This window comes from Macrobrachium rosenbergii, chromosome 12, assembly GCF_040412425.1.
Source record: "Macrobrachium rosenbergii isolate ZJJX-2024 chromosome 12, ASM4041242v1, whole genome shotgun sequence".
Classification (NCBI taxonomy): domain Eukaryota; kingdom Metazoa; phylum Arthropoda; class Malacostraca; order Decapoda; family Palaemonidae; genus Macrobrachium; species Macrobrachium rosenbergii.
In genome coordinates this window covers 40,967,289-40,981,361 of record NC_089752.1, presented here as the reverse complement: position 1 = coordinate 40,981,361, position 14,073 = coordinate 40,967,289, and positions in this window count along the sequence as shown.

Below are 14,073 nucleotides of genomic sequence, written 5' to 3'. Positions count from 1 at the left end.
CTTCCGCCCCTTCTTCTTCTTCTTCGGTTTCCTCCAAGGCCTATCAGTAGCTGGCCTAGCAGGTGATGAGAGCACCGACTCCGGGGACAGGCCAGAAGGGCTAGCGGGCGCGAAGTCAGGGGCAACTGCAAAAGCTGCGGGAGGACTCCCTACTCCGGCTGCTGCGACAACCGGAGCGAGAGCGATCTCGACTTCTGCGTCCGAGGATGCCAGTTCCTGGTCTTCCAAGGAAGGGGTACCATTTCGATCCTCCAGGGGTTCATCCCCTGGAATCAAATTTTGCAAAGAAGAAGTTTCGGGTGCTGGAGGCTCTCCAGTCGCGATGATCAACTGCATGGGGAATCCTAAATCTCCCGGAGGAGGATTCGCCTCATGATTTAGACCCGGCATAGGGGCCTTTTCCATTGGTAGCTCAACGTCCGTGGCGGACGGAGTCTGGCACTGCTCAGTGCTCGCAAGTGGCACTGGCAGCAGTTGAGGGTCAGGCATGCCTGACAAGGGGTCCGGAGGTGCAATACCTCTCGGACGACTTGGGTTTGGCTGCGGCAGAGATTCCTGCCCCAGCAGGAGATCGTAGCCTCTCCTAGAGTTTTGTTCGGGGGCGTCCGCTGGGCGTTGTTTGCTTGGGCAGCCCTCCCAATTTGTGGAGTGGTCTGCCCGCTTGCACGTCCTGCAGCGGTACTGCTCCTCCTGAATCTCTCTTCGCGGGGGGAGGACCTCTTGGTGGGCCAGCCCTTCGCGATTGGAGAGGGCTAGGCCTGAAATAGGTTGGTGGCGCCCCTTCCGCGGACCACTTTGGTGGGCGGAAGGTGGAGGTTTGTCATTTTTGAGAGTTTTAGATGGGGCCTCCGTGGAGGAGGTAACGTGGCTGCGGAGTGGCGTTGGTGACGGGCTTCCGCAGAGAAGATCCCGACCCAACAAGAAGGCCACTCCGGGCCGAATTCCACCTACCACGCCGAGGCGGTGGGGTATCGTGCCCCAAGGTGTCATAACCTGGAGTTGGACAGTAGGAACGGTAATGGCGTGGCCCTCTATCCACTTCATTTCCCACCGGGTTTCTTCGTCAACCATGGCACCGGCTGGCACTTGGGCCCTGGCGATCAGGCTAATATCTGCCGCAGTGTCTACTGTGACCGGAAGGGTCACTGGCAGGCTAGTGCTCTGAAGAGGGGCCACCGAGATGAACTGGGTTTCCAGTCTCTCGGGGTAAAGGATCCGGTGCGGACCAGCAGCAGAAAATGAAGTGCTGATTAGGTTGACAAATTTGGTGGTGGGGACATGATGTGGACAGGCCGGAGATCCAGCATTGTAGTGGCTAGCAGCCCCACAGGATCTGCACGGGCCTTTTGGATGGGCTCGGTGGCCTGCAGTAACTGTTGGAGGAGAGGGCTGAGCGGATGAATCGGGAGCGGAGTTCTGGCTGGTAGGGTTAGGCTGCTTATTAGTGCCGAGTTTGTATCGGCACTCAGCTTCAGCGTGGCCCCCCTTCTTGCAATAGTTGCACAGGGTCTTGCTAGGCAGTCCATTCTTCGGGCGAGTGGAGTTCGAGAGGTAGGCCGGAGGGATGATTCGCTTCTGAGAGGTGCTATGCGACTGATTGAAGGTTTCCCATGAATCAGCCATGCGACAAGCTTCCATAAGTGTGGAGGGCTGTTTATCGTTAAGATATACTGCAAGGGGCCCTGGCACACATTGGAAAAGGTCTTCTAGCATGGTCCGATTGAAGAGATCCTCAAACGTCGTGCAGGCCAAGGAGTCGAACCAGCGCGCACCGGACTGGGTTTTGTGACATGCCCATTCCGTCCAAGACCAGCCGACTTCCTTGGCAAGACCTCGGAACCGTTGTCTCCATTTTTCTGGGGTTATCTCGTAGGCCTTGGTAATGACTCTACGAACTTCCGCCATGTTGCCTCTCTGGCTCTTCTCCAGTGAGCGAAGCGCTGCCTTGGCTTTTCCCTCCATATGCTTGGCTAGTATTAAGGCTCTCTCCGTCTCCGTGGTGCTGTAGTTATCGAAAAGAGCCTCGATCTCCTCCAGCCATGCTTCTGGCTCGTCCTCAGTCCACTTGGGGACTAGGGAATTGATGCTCGAAATTGGAGCGTTTGATGCAGCAGGTGTAGGACTGGAGGCTTGATGGCTAGCCATAGCTTCGGCATTCTCCATTTTCGCTCTCTCAAGCTCGAGCTCCTTCTCCTTTAGGGCTAACTCAGTTTCCTTGCAGGCTAACTCATGCTGTGTCTTCTTTCTTCTTTCTCTTCTCTTTCCTCTTCTTCATTGCCTTTGCTCTGCTTCATACTTCCTCTGCTCGAGTCTTTCTTCCTTCTCCCGCTTGGCCAAGTCGTCCACTTGCTCCTTAACCCAGGTGGTAAGTTGAAGCCGGTGAGACCTGCCGCCGTCCCCAGCCCCAGGAAAGTTTTATAATGCTCTGCTGCCATGGTTCTGGTGGGGAAGGGCGTCTAACCGGGTCGACTGGGCGTATTTGGGCAGCAAGGAAGTGTCTCTTCAATAATGACGTGGCACCCTTTCAAAAGGTGGCACTGTAGTTTGGGTGTGCCGTGTACAGGTCACACTGGTGGCACTCAGTATCCCTAGGCACTGGTGCAGGTTAGGTTCCCAGAAGAACTTTCTCTTCTGTGTTCCCTTTTGGTTTTGTTTTATTTATTTTTCTGGATTCTTGCTTGGTGGCACTTATGGTGCCAATGTGTTCCTAGGGACCCTCTACTGGAGTCCAACTAGGCTATATGGGAGGAAAGGCACTCTACACCCCTGCAGAGTGCAACAATCGAATGAGAGAGAAAGGGAAGGTAAAAAGAGAGAGAGAGAGAGAGAAGAGAAGCTATTCCAGTGATGAGTGCTGCAAATTATTGGCACTGTGGAATAAAGTGAATTTGGGTTTTTTTTTTTTTTTTTTTTTTTTCTTAAAGATCCTCGTGAGTGGCTGGTCCCAGTACCGGCCCCAGTGCTGGCCCCTTCTTTTTCAGAGGGTGAAAACTACTGTTTGCTTCGGTCTGGATAGCAGGCCTCACTCGTGACCGACAGTTTATCACTATATCGTAATTACTCTTAACTTGTCCTCATCTATTGTGGGACAGAGGTGTTTCTTTTGTTTGGTTTATTGTATTCGAATTAATTAGCCTAGTGTCGGCCGTTCTTTCTTTGAAGAGGGTCACGTACACTTAGGTTAGGAATGCTTACTTGAATGAGAGAGAGAGAGAGAGAGAGAGAGAGAGAGAGAGAGAGAGAGAGAGAGAGAGAGAGAGAGATTTTTTCAATCAGCGAATTTCTTGCTGCTTGAGAACATGTAAACAAAGATTTTATACATGCACAATGGCATGGATCTTAATAAAATGATATAGATGCGTCGTCTTGGCTTCCTTAGGGATTACTTTATTATCTTAATTTTCCCGGGAGCCGACGTCACAAAAGTTTATCGTAAAAATTTTAAATTTTCTTTATATGATTTTATAGTAGGTATTCGTATAGGAACTTGTTATTACTCCTAACTAAGGCCTAACTTTCCCTGCCTAAATTATCTTTTGTTTTTTTTCCTAGCTAAGATATTAGGAGGTGGGTTCGCTACGAAAAGCAAAAAAAAAAATATATGCCCCAAGAGTGGCGGGGAGCAGAGTCGAGGTCACAATAACAAGGTCGTTGAGATGGCGGCCAAGGTCCCGTTAGGCCTAAATTTCAAAACAACCTCGGCCTGCGAAGGAAACCCCAAAATGGCCGTTCTCTCACAAACAGTTCGAACAATTTCAAAACAATCCAAAATGGCGGGTATTTTCTTTTAGCACAAATTCAAACAACGAACGAAACAAATGCAGGTATCCAGATTTTACTTTAAATATACCAATCATGCATAGCGTTTTACGTTACGGATGGAAAACTAAATTACCAAACAACTTTGTGTCTTTTGTTATCGTTCTCTCGCGGTGAAACATCCTCGGCAAACAATGGAATAGATTTGCGTGATTTGGAACGGACCAAATTTACTTTACTGAAAATGTATTTTATTGATAAAATTACTACTTCCGTTCGTTCGCCACTTCACTGACACGGTTTTTTGAATGATTCCCGCTATATGCAAACAATAACGATCGGAATTGCCGACGCGATTTCTAAATTACTTTGTGTACATGAACTGGGCTCCGCTTTTCTCGGCCTTAGGATTCGTTTCTTGAACGACTTCTCTCACGGTCCGAACACGGTAAAATGCCCTTTCTTAAACGACACAAATTGTGATTCGCTCTGCTCTCGAGTTGCACCCTTTCCTACGCTAATTCTCGCTACACTTGTTATACTATTTTCTTTACTGCTTATTATTATGCCTCGTTCCTTGTTTGGAAGAATGAAATGGAGTTCGATATCTGACTTTTTTTTTTTTGGAATTAATGTAATTTTAATTTCCTTTTCTCCAGATTCTTTCTCTAAAATGTACTTTAGATTCTACGCAAGGTCGCCAATGTTACGTGTGAGGAGTCTTGGTTGATCATGTATTATTCAATTTACGTAATTTTTACGGCCCTGCAAACCAAGATTACACGTAACCTGTCACTTGAAGCCAAAAGTTAACCTCAAAGACAGACGTTAATTAGCCAAAGGTCGCCAGTTAAGGGTTATTAACCTTAACAAAGAATATTTGAGATGAATTTGATTTTAAACGCAACGGTTCTTCCAAACATTCGGACGCGAGAGGCATACAAAAGCATCGAGATTTAACCTGATTTTGCTTTACCTAAATCCTAGGTATTTTACTGGAATAATGGGGTTGAAGCTAACAATAAAATAATTTGACTTAATCTAGACTTCGTGAACACATATACCGTAAGTGGTGGCTGAAGGGGAACAAAGGAAATTTGAAATACAGAAAACAAAGGATAAAAGAATGGGCGAAGTTTTGAACAAAAAGCGACTTTACCTTAGGACGAACGTTGTGCGCATCAACGACGGACGTGGAGTTCTTGCAATTGTTTCTTCACTTCACTAATAGAATAATAGACAAAGAAAGGGGGAAGAGGTCCAACTGGACGTGTTATCTCTCCGAAAGCTTGGTTCTCTCTCTGTCGTTCCTGACCCGAGCCTAGGTCAGAACAGTCCCACCAGGTGTCCACGTTCTTGTTTTCAAAACATTCGCCATGAGACAGGTAGAAAGGAAAAAGGGCCTTAGGACCACCTATTTTTAAGGCTGATATGGGAATTTTCCTATAGGGGAAAAAATGGCTAAATGCTACCTATCCTTCTCCAACGGACGTTAAGGTTTTGAACTGAAGATGCACCTATATAGACAATGTCTTTTCCCGGTCTCAGTCAGGCTGATATTTTTACAATCAAAAGTTACGAGTTTAACAGCAGTAATATTTGTAAAAAATATATATATATATATATATATATATATATATATATATATATATATATATATATATATATATATATATACATATATATATATATATATATATATATATATATATATATATATATATATATATATATATATATATATATATATATATATATATATATATATATATATATATATATATATATATATATATATATATATATATATATATATATATATATATATATATATATATATATATATATACACACACATATGTATGTATGTATATACATATATACAGTATATATATACTCATCGCATATTATGTCCCTTTTTGGTAAAAACCAAGCAAATGTCAAAGAACTCCAATGTACCTTTGCAAGCATTTTAATCTCACTTTGCGGCCGAATGAATAGTCTATATATATCGCAGAATTCATTGAATATTCATAAGAAGGACTTTTCTGTGTCGTGGAGATTTCATCAAGACAAGAACGCATCTTCATTTTATTATTGTCCTGTTGTATTTTAGAGCTTGTACTGATTAATTATTTACCGGAGGAAAATAGATTTTAATTACGTCAGATTCACTTTGTGAAAACCAAACGTTTTAGTATTTGCTCGTTTCACATGACGGCATGTGTTAAATTTCTAACGTAAGAGGAAATATCTCGGTACGAGTATCAAATGTCATTCCTGTGAAAGATTCTTTAAAATGAAAATCTCGTCGTTTCATGTAGTCTTTTGAAATTATTTCCACAAATATGCTCTCTCTCTCTCTCTCTCTCTCTCTCTCTCTCTCTCTCTCTCTCTCTCTCTCTCTCTCTCTCTCTCTCTCTCTCTCTCTCTCTCTCTGGAGACACTGGGAGCTTCTTTTTAACCACTGAGCATACTTCATCTGAGCAGCACCTTCGCATGTATCTTGAACCTATCTACCTTGAGTGAATATTTATTTGTTTTCATATATATATATATATATATATATATATATATATATATATATATATATATATATATATATATATATATATATATATATATATATATATATATTATATATATATATATATATATATATATATATATATATATATATATATATATATATATATATATATATATATATATATATAATATATATATATATATATATATATATATATATATTTATATATATATATATATATATATATATATATATATATATATATATATATATATATATAATATTTATATATATATTTATATATATATATATATATATATATATATATATATATATATATATATATATATATATATTTATATATATATTTTTATATATATATATATATATATATATATATATATATATATATATATATATATATATATATATTTATATATATATATATATATTTATATATATATATATATATATATATATATATATATATATATATATATATATATATATATATATATATATATATATATATATATATATATATATATATATATATATATATATATATATATATATATATAGACAAATTGGAGCAACAGAAAGGCGTTTTTTTTCTTATCCATTTATTTTTACGCCGACGTTTCGTATCTCTTGATACATCTTCTAGGCTGAAAAGCGATGAACATAAACAGTACTGTGTATTAACACTAAAAGGTATACACATTATATACTTAACACCATATTAAATGACAATTAAAAGGAAAAAAAAAGGATAACCTTAAAAACAATCACAAGATTTTACCAAAAAAGACCACGATATTCTTAGAGACCTAGCAAAAGACGAAAATATAATAATCACTCGTCCAGACAAGGGCAAAGGCACAGTAATTCTTGATTCTAATCAGCTACATACAGAAAATGAACGACATTTTATGTGACACGACGAAATTTACTAAAGTTAGCGAACCTGACCTTTACAACATTACCAAACCAGAAGACAAAATTAACAGATTCCTTAGAACACTTAAACAAAACAAAACAATAGATGACAATACTTATCAGGACCTCCTGGTAACTGGATCTACATACGGAGTTATGTATGGACTGCCTAAAATACACAAGGACGGAATTTTAGACCCATTCTTTCTTCCATTAATACTTCCAGCTATAAAATAGCCAAATTCTTTTTGTCCCATTGCTTCAGCCCCTTACCAATAATAAGTACACTTTGACTAATTCGACCACCTTCAAAGACGAAGTCATTAGGCAAGACCCTGATTTGTTCATAGTTAGTTTTGACGTAGAATCGTTGTTCACAAATGTTCCTGTAGCTGAGACTATCGACATAATTTTTAAAAGTTATTTCCAACTGATAATTCTATTTTAATCAATTTAGCAAAACTCAGTTTAAATCACTCCTAGAATTGGCTGTGCTGGACAGCCTTCATTTTTAATGGTACTGTTTTTAAACAAATAGAGGGGATGGCAATGGGCAGTCCTTTGGGACCAACCTTTGCCAACATCTTTATGAACTCCTGGAGGAGCTAGCTATCGATGAATGTCCTGATTTCCGTCCACTCTTTTATAAACGTTAGTTGATGATACATTTGCCCTTTTTAGATTTGACTACCATGCTGACGTTTTTTTGGAACATTTAAATGCGCAGCACCAGAACATTAAATTTACCATTGAGATTGAAACCGATAATTCTCTCCCTTCCTGGACAAAAGGTAACTAAGGATGAAACTGGCTTCCATACTGGTATTTATAGGAAGAACACTTTTACTGGCCTTGGAACAAATTTTTATAGCTCGTGTTTTTACAATTTTAAAATGAATTCCTTGACCACTCTCCTTCATAGAGCCATTAACCTGACCTCAAGTTGGTCCGCATTTCATGCTGGTGATTATCCTCAATGATTATTTTAGAGTAATTACTACCCATCAGTGATTTTTCATAGAGCTCTCAACAAATTGCTTAATTTGAAACTTAACCCCCACCTTTAGTCCATAGTGCCCCCAAATTATGTTTGTATGCAAGATTCCCTTTTTTACATGACAATAGATTTCGGAAAAAAATGTATCAGGCTATTCAACGGACAATTACCCGCTCTCAATCTCAAGTTAATCCCAATAAACCCACGAACCATTGCATCTCTTTTCCATGTCAAGGACAAGATTAGCCCCTTGTTTACTTCCGGTGTGATTTATAAATATAATTGTCCTAGATGTGATCTTGGCACTTACATCGGTTGTACCAGGAGGCTGCTAAAAGTCGAATCTCCTCTCATCAGGGAGTTAGTTTTAGAACAGACTGTCGATTATCAATCCCGAGCAGTCAATGTAAGGAATACAGCAAAATTTGTAAGACGCATGTAGATGCTAAGGATTTTAGTATTGTGGGGAGAACCCGATACGTGGAAGAGTTAACCACACTTGAATCCATTATGATTAAATTAACTGTCCCTGCCCTTAATCACCAATCAACTTCCACCCAGCTGTTTATCGGCAACTACCTGCTGTAACTTCTTTGTTTATACTCCCGCCCCCCACCCCTTCTCTCCCCTCCTTGCATTGCTTGTCTGTGTCAGTGGGTAGGTGTCTTTTTATTTATTTATTTAATTTTATTATTATTATTATTTTTTTTCGTATTGGCCCTGGCCTTCTTCTGCTGTTCTTTTCTTTTTAAAATATTTTTAAATATCTTGTGATTGTTTTTAAGGTGGTCCTTTTTTTTCCTTTTAATTGTCATTTAATATGGTGTTAAGTATATAATGTGTATACCTTTTAGTGTTAATACACAGTACTGTTTAAGTTCATCGCTTTTTCAGCCTAGAAGATGTATCAAGAGATACGAAACGTCGGCGTAAAAATAAATGGATAAGAAGAAAGAACGCCTTTCTGTTGCTCCAATTTTTCTGTTGTTTGAGTGTCTGCTCCTGTCTTCATTCTTTTATAATATATATATATATATATATATATATATATATATATATATATATATATATATATATATATATATATATACACACACACACACCGTATATATATAAGCAAATCCCACAGGAAAATGACAGGCAAAAGTTCAGCACCAAGCGCTTTCACGTGAAAGCACTTGGTACTGAACTTCTGCCTGTCATTTTCTGTGAAGAAATTTTACACTGAAGTCACGTGCATCTACTGTGATTTTTTTAAGCATATAATATATATATATATATATATATATATATATATATATATATATATATATATATATATATATATATATATATATATATATATATATATATATATATATATATATATATATTACATGGGTCATTCGATTTAGATGAGTTAATTATTAATTACTGTAATTTATATAACTGAAAAGACATATAACCCTGCTTTACCTACGACCCATGTAATCCTGTCAATTAAATCTGAAAATTACCCCATAAGTCAGACAGTCAACTTAATCAGATTAGGTTGCCAGTTTGAACTAGGGTACTGAGTATTTGATATATTCTGGGACAAAAAGAATTATATAAAATCCATTGCTTACCCACCCAGTCCAACAAAGGGAAAATGAATTGTTACAGTGAGGGAATTTACGCGAGCCAATTAGTCCCCTTCGGACACAGTCATATTTCCCCTACTTCAGTTATAATGCAATGGCTGGTAGTTCTCGTAGCAATTCTCTAGTATATTAAAAGCTGTTCATCTTCCAAACAATGGTATGATCAGGCCTCAAGGCTTGTCTGAGGATTATTTATAATTGACCTCTCCCTAATTCCTACTTACTACAAGGGGAATATCTTATGCAATCTCACTAGGCAACGCTAATTATAATTCGTATACTTGACTTCATGCAGGAAATATGGTCCCACCAGGATCTTTAGTCAAAGGCTTAGAAGGGAGGAATTAAAAGAAAGGAAATACAGTGGGAGACATAGCTAAGGCACGGTGAGCACTGGTTCTTCTCAGACTTACCTTCACGTAGGCTACTTGCGCACTGCAGTGGACGCCCGGGTGTCTGGAACAACGCGTAACGTCGGTTTCACTTAGTAAAAGAAAAAAGATAAAGGACAGATTTAGCAGGAGCATGGACGAGTGCATGTGCTCTGTAGGACTGCTGGGTTCTATCTCTCTGTCTTTCCTGGGTCGGAACGGGTTGCTGTGATTTTGTAAACAGTGATCCTTCCATAGCTTGCGGACAGTGTGAAAGAACAACAAGAACTCACCGATACATAGTACGGAGGAAAATGAGGCTACAGGACCCCCTAACTCCCTGTTGGATAGGACTCTGATGCTACCTATCCGCTACTAAGGACGGTTGATTTTTAGCACAATAACAACTAGCCCATGTCCCTCTCTACTTTCCACGGAGAAGCTTTTCCCTGACTTTGTCTTTGCTTTTGTTTTTTTTATTGTATTGCTACTCAAATACTGAAGAGAGGTCGAACAGCAGAATATACATATATATATATATATATATATATATATATATATATGCAGAATCTACTGGTCACTTTTACCAGACACATATGTAATTCTAATAGCCACAATGCCCTCTTAACTGGCTAATTCCTCGCTTTTTTTTGGATATGCTTGTAACTCTGAAGCCGATATCCAAGGGAAGAATGAAGAGCCTGTGACGGCCGGCAGGGGAAGCGAACCCAGTTACCTTAATCACAACAAAGTCACGTTGCCCACCTAACCACGAGAAGGATAAAAAGTCTATCACCTCTCGTACATATATATACCTGTCGTTTTCAGATATATTCATTAGAGCTGGAATAGACCCATCCTCACCATCGTAGCCAAGTGGGCAATCGTTTTTATTGCTTTTTAGGCTGAAAATATATGCAGAATCTACTGGTCACTTTTACCAGACACATATGTAATTCTAATAGCCACAATGCCCTCTTAACTTCGCTAATTCCTCGCGCTTTTTTTTTGGATATGCTTGTAACTAGATGAAGCCGATATCCAAAGGGAAGAATGAAGAGCCTGTGCGACCGACTACGGAGATTTAGCGAACCCGAGTTACCTTAATCACAAGGAGGTCACGTTGCCCACTAACCACGAGAAGGATAAAAAGTCTATCACCTCTCGTACATATATATACCTGTCGTTTTCAGATATATTCATTAGAGCTGGAATAGACCCATCCTCACCATCGTAGCCAAGTGGGCAATCGTTTTTATTGCTTTTAGGCTGAAATATATGCAGAATCTACTGGTCACTTTTACCAGACACATATGTAATTCTAATAGCCACAATGCCCTCTTAACTTCGCTAATTCCTCGCGCTTTTTTTTTGGATATGCTTGTAACTACGAAGCCGATATCCAAAGGGAAGAATGAAGAGCCTGTGACGGCCGGCCGCGGGAAGCGAACCCGAGTTACCTTAATCTGGTAAAAGTGACCAGTAGATTCTGCATATATATTTCAGCCTAAAAAGCAATAAAAACGATTGCCCACTTGGCTACGATGGTGAGGATGGGTCTATTCCAGCTCTAATGAATATATCTGAAAACGACAGGTATATATGTACGAGAGGTGATAGACTTTTATCCTTCTCGTGGTTAGGTGGGCAACGTGACCTCCTTGTGATTAAGGTAACTCGGGTTCGCTTCCGCGGCCGGCCGTCACTTTCTCTTCATTCTTCCCTTTGGATATCGGCTTCATAGTTACAAGCATATCCAAAAAGCGCGAGGAATTAGCGAAGTTAAGAGGGCATTGTGGCTATTAGAATTACATATGTGTCTGGTAAAAGTGACCAGTAGATTCTGCATATATATTTCAGCCTAAAAGCAATAAAAACGATTGCCCACTTGGCTACGATGGTGAGGATGGGTCTATTCCAGCTCTAATGAATATATCTGAAAACGACAGGTATATATATGTACGAGGTGATAGACTTTTATCCTTCTCGTGGTTAGGTGGGCAACGTGACCTCCTTGTGATTAAGGTAACTTTGGTTAGTGTATTTTCCGCGGCCGGCGTCACAGGCTCTTCATTCTTCCCTTTGGATATCGGCTTCGTAGTTACAAGCATATCCAAAAAGCGCGAGGAATTAGCGAAGTTAAGAGGGCCTTGTGGCTATTAGAATTACATATGTGTCTGGTAAAAGTGACCAGTAGATTCTGCATATATATTTCAGCCTAAAAAAGCAATAAAACGATTGCCCACTTGGCTACGATGGTGAGGATGGGTCTATTCCAGCTCTAATGAATATATCTGAAAACGACAGGTATATATATGTACGAGAGGTGATAGACTTTTATCCTTCTCGTGGTTAGGTGGGCAACGTGACCTCCTTGTGATTAAGGTAACTCGGGTTCGCTTCCGCGGCCGGCCGTCACAGGCTCTTCATTCTTCCCTTTGGATATCGGCTTCGTAGTTACAAGCATATCAAAAAAGCGCGAGGAATTAGCGAAGTTAAGAGGGCATTGTGGCTATTAAATTACATATGTGTCTGGTAAAAGTGACCAGTAGATTCTGCATATATATTTCAGCCTAAAAAGCAATAAAAACGATTGCCCACTTGGCTACGATGGTGAGGATGGGTCTATTCCAGCTCTAATGAATATATCTGAAAACGACAGGTATATATATGTACGAGAGGTGATAGACTTTTATCCTTCTCGTGGTTAGGTGGGCAACGTGACCTCCTTGTGATTAAGGTAACTCGGGTTCGCTTCCCGCGGCCGGCCGTCACAGGCTCTTCATTCTTCCCTTTGGATATCGGCTATCGTAGTTACAAGCATATCCAAAAAGCGCGAAGGAATTAGCGAAGTTAAGAGGGCATTGTGGCTATTAGAATTACATATATATATATATATATATATATATATATATATATATATATATATATATATATATTATATATATATATATATATATATATATATATATACACATACATATATATATATATATGTATATATATATATATATATATATATATATATATATATATATATATATATATATATATAGTTTCAAACACCATTTGATCATGTTGATTCAAGAGCTTGCCATCTAATATAGCCTACCAAAAAGCTTTTACTTTAGTTTTCTGTAAAAGAAAACTATTGAGATGGTTTTGTCTGTCCATCTTCACGTTTTCTGTCCGCCCTCAGATCTTAAAAACTACTGAGGCGAGAGGGGCGCAAATTGGTATGTTGATTATCCACCCTGCAATCATCAAATATACCAAATTGCAGCCCTCTAACCTAATTAGTTTTTATTTCATTTAAGGTTAAAGTTAGCCATAATCGTGCATCTGGCAGTGCTATAGGACAGACCACCACCGGCCCGTGGTTAAAGTTTAATGTGCCGCAGCTCATACAGCATTATACCAGACCACCGAAAGACAGGTCTTTTTCTGTGGCCTTGATTATACAATGTACGGAAACTCGATTGCGCCGAAGAAACTTCGGCGCATATTTTGCTTGTTTAATCCTGTCACCAATGTTAGACTGCCACCGTGTCTGTTCTACTGTACTGTATATGCAGGCGATTCTTATGACATTACTTTCGAGAACTTAGTAGTTGAGCTCATACCCTCTCCACAGGCATCACCCTGTGAGGGTGAGGCATATATATATTGGTCAGTATGTCTGATCTTTCCTTCATTCGTTCCACATACTTCTCAGATTTTAAATTCTCTGCCTTTTTTTATAATTTCATAATCCTTAAACTTACCTTTTTTAAAAGGTGTTCTTCCCGAGACCGAAATTTACCTTATAACGATCGCCCCAACCTCTGATATACCATTTACCAGTTCGTTTCATAC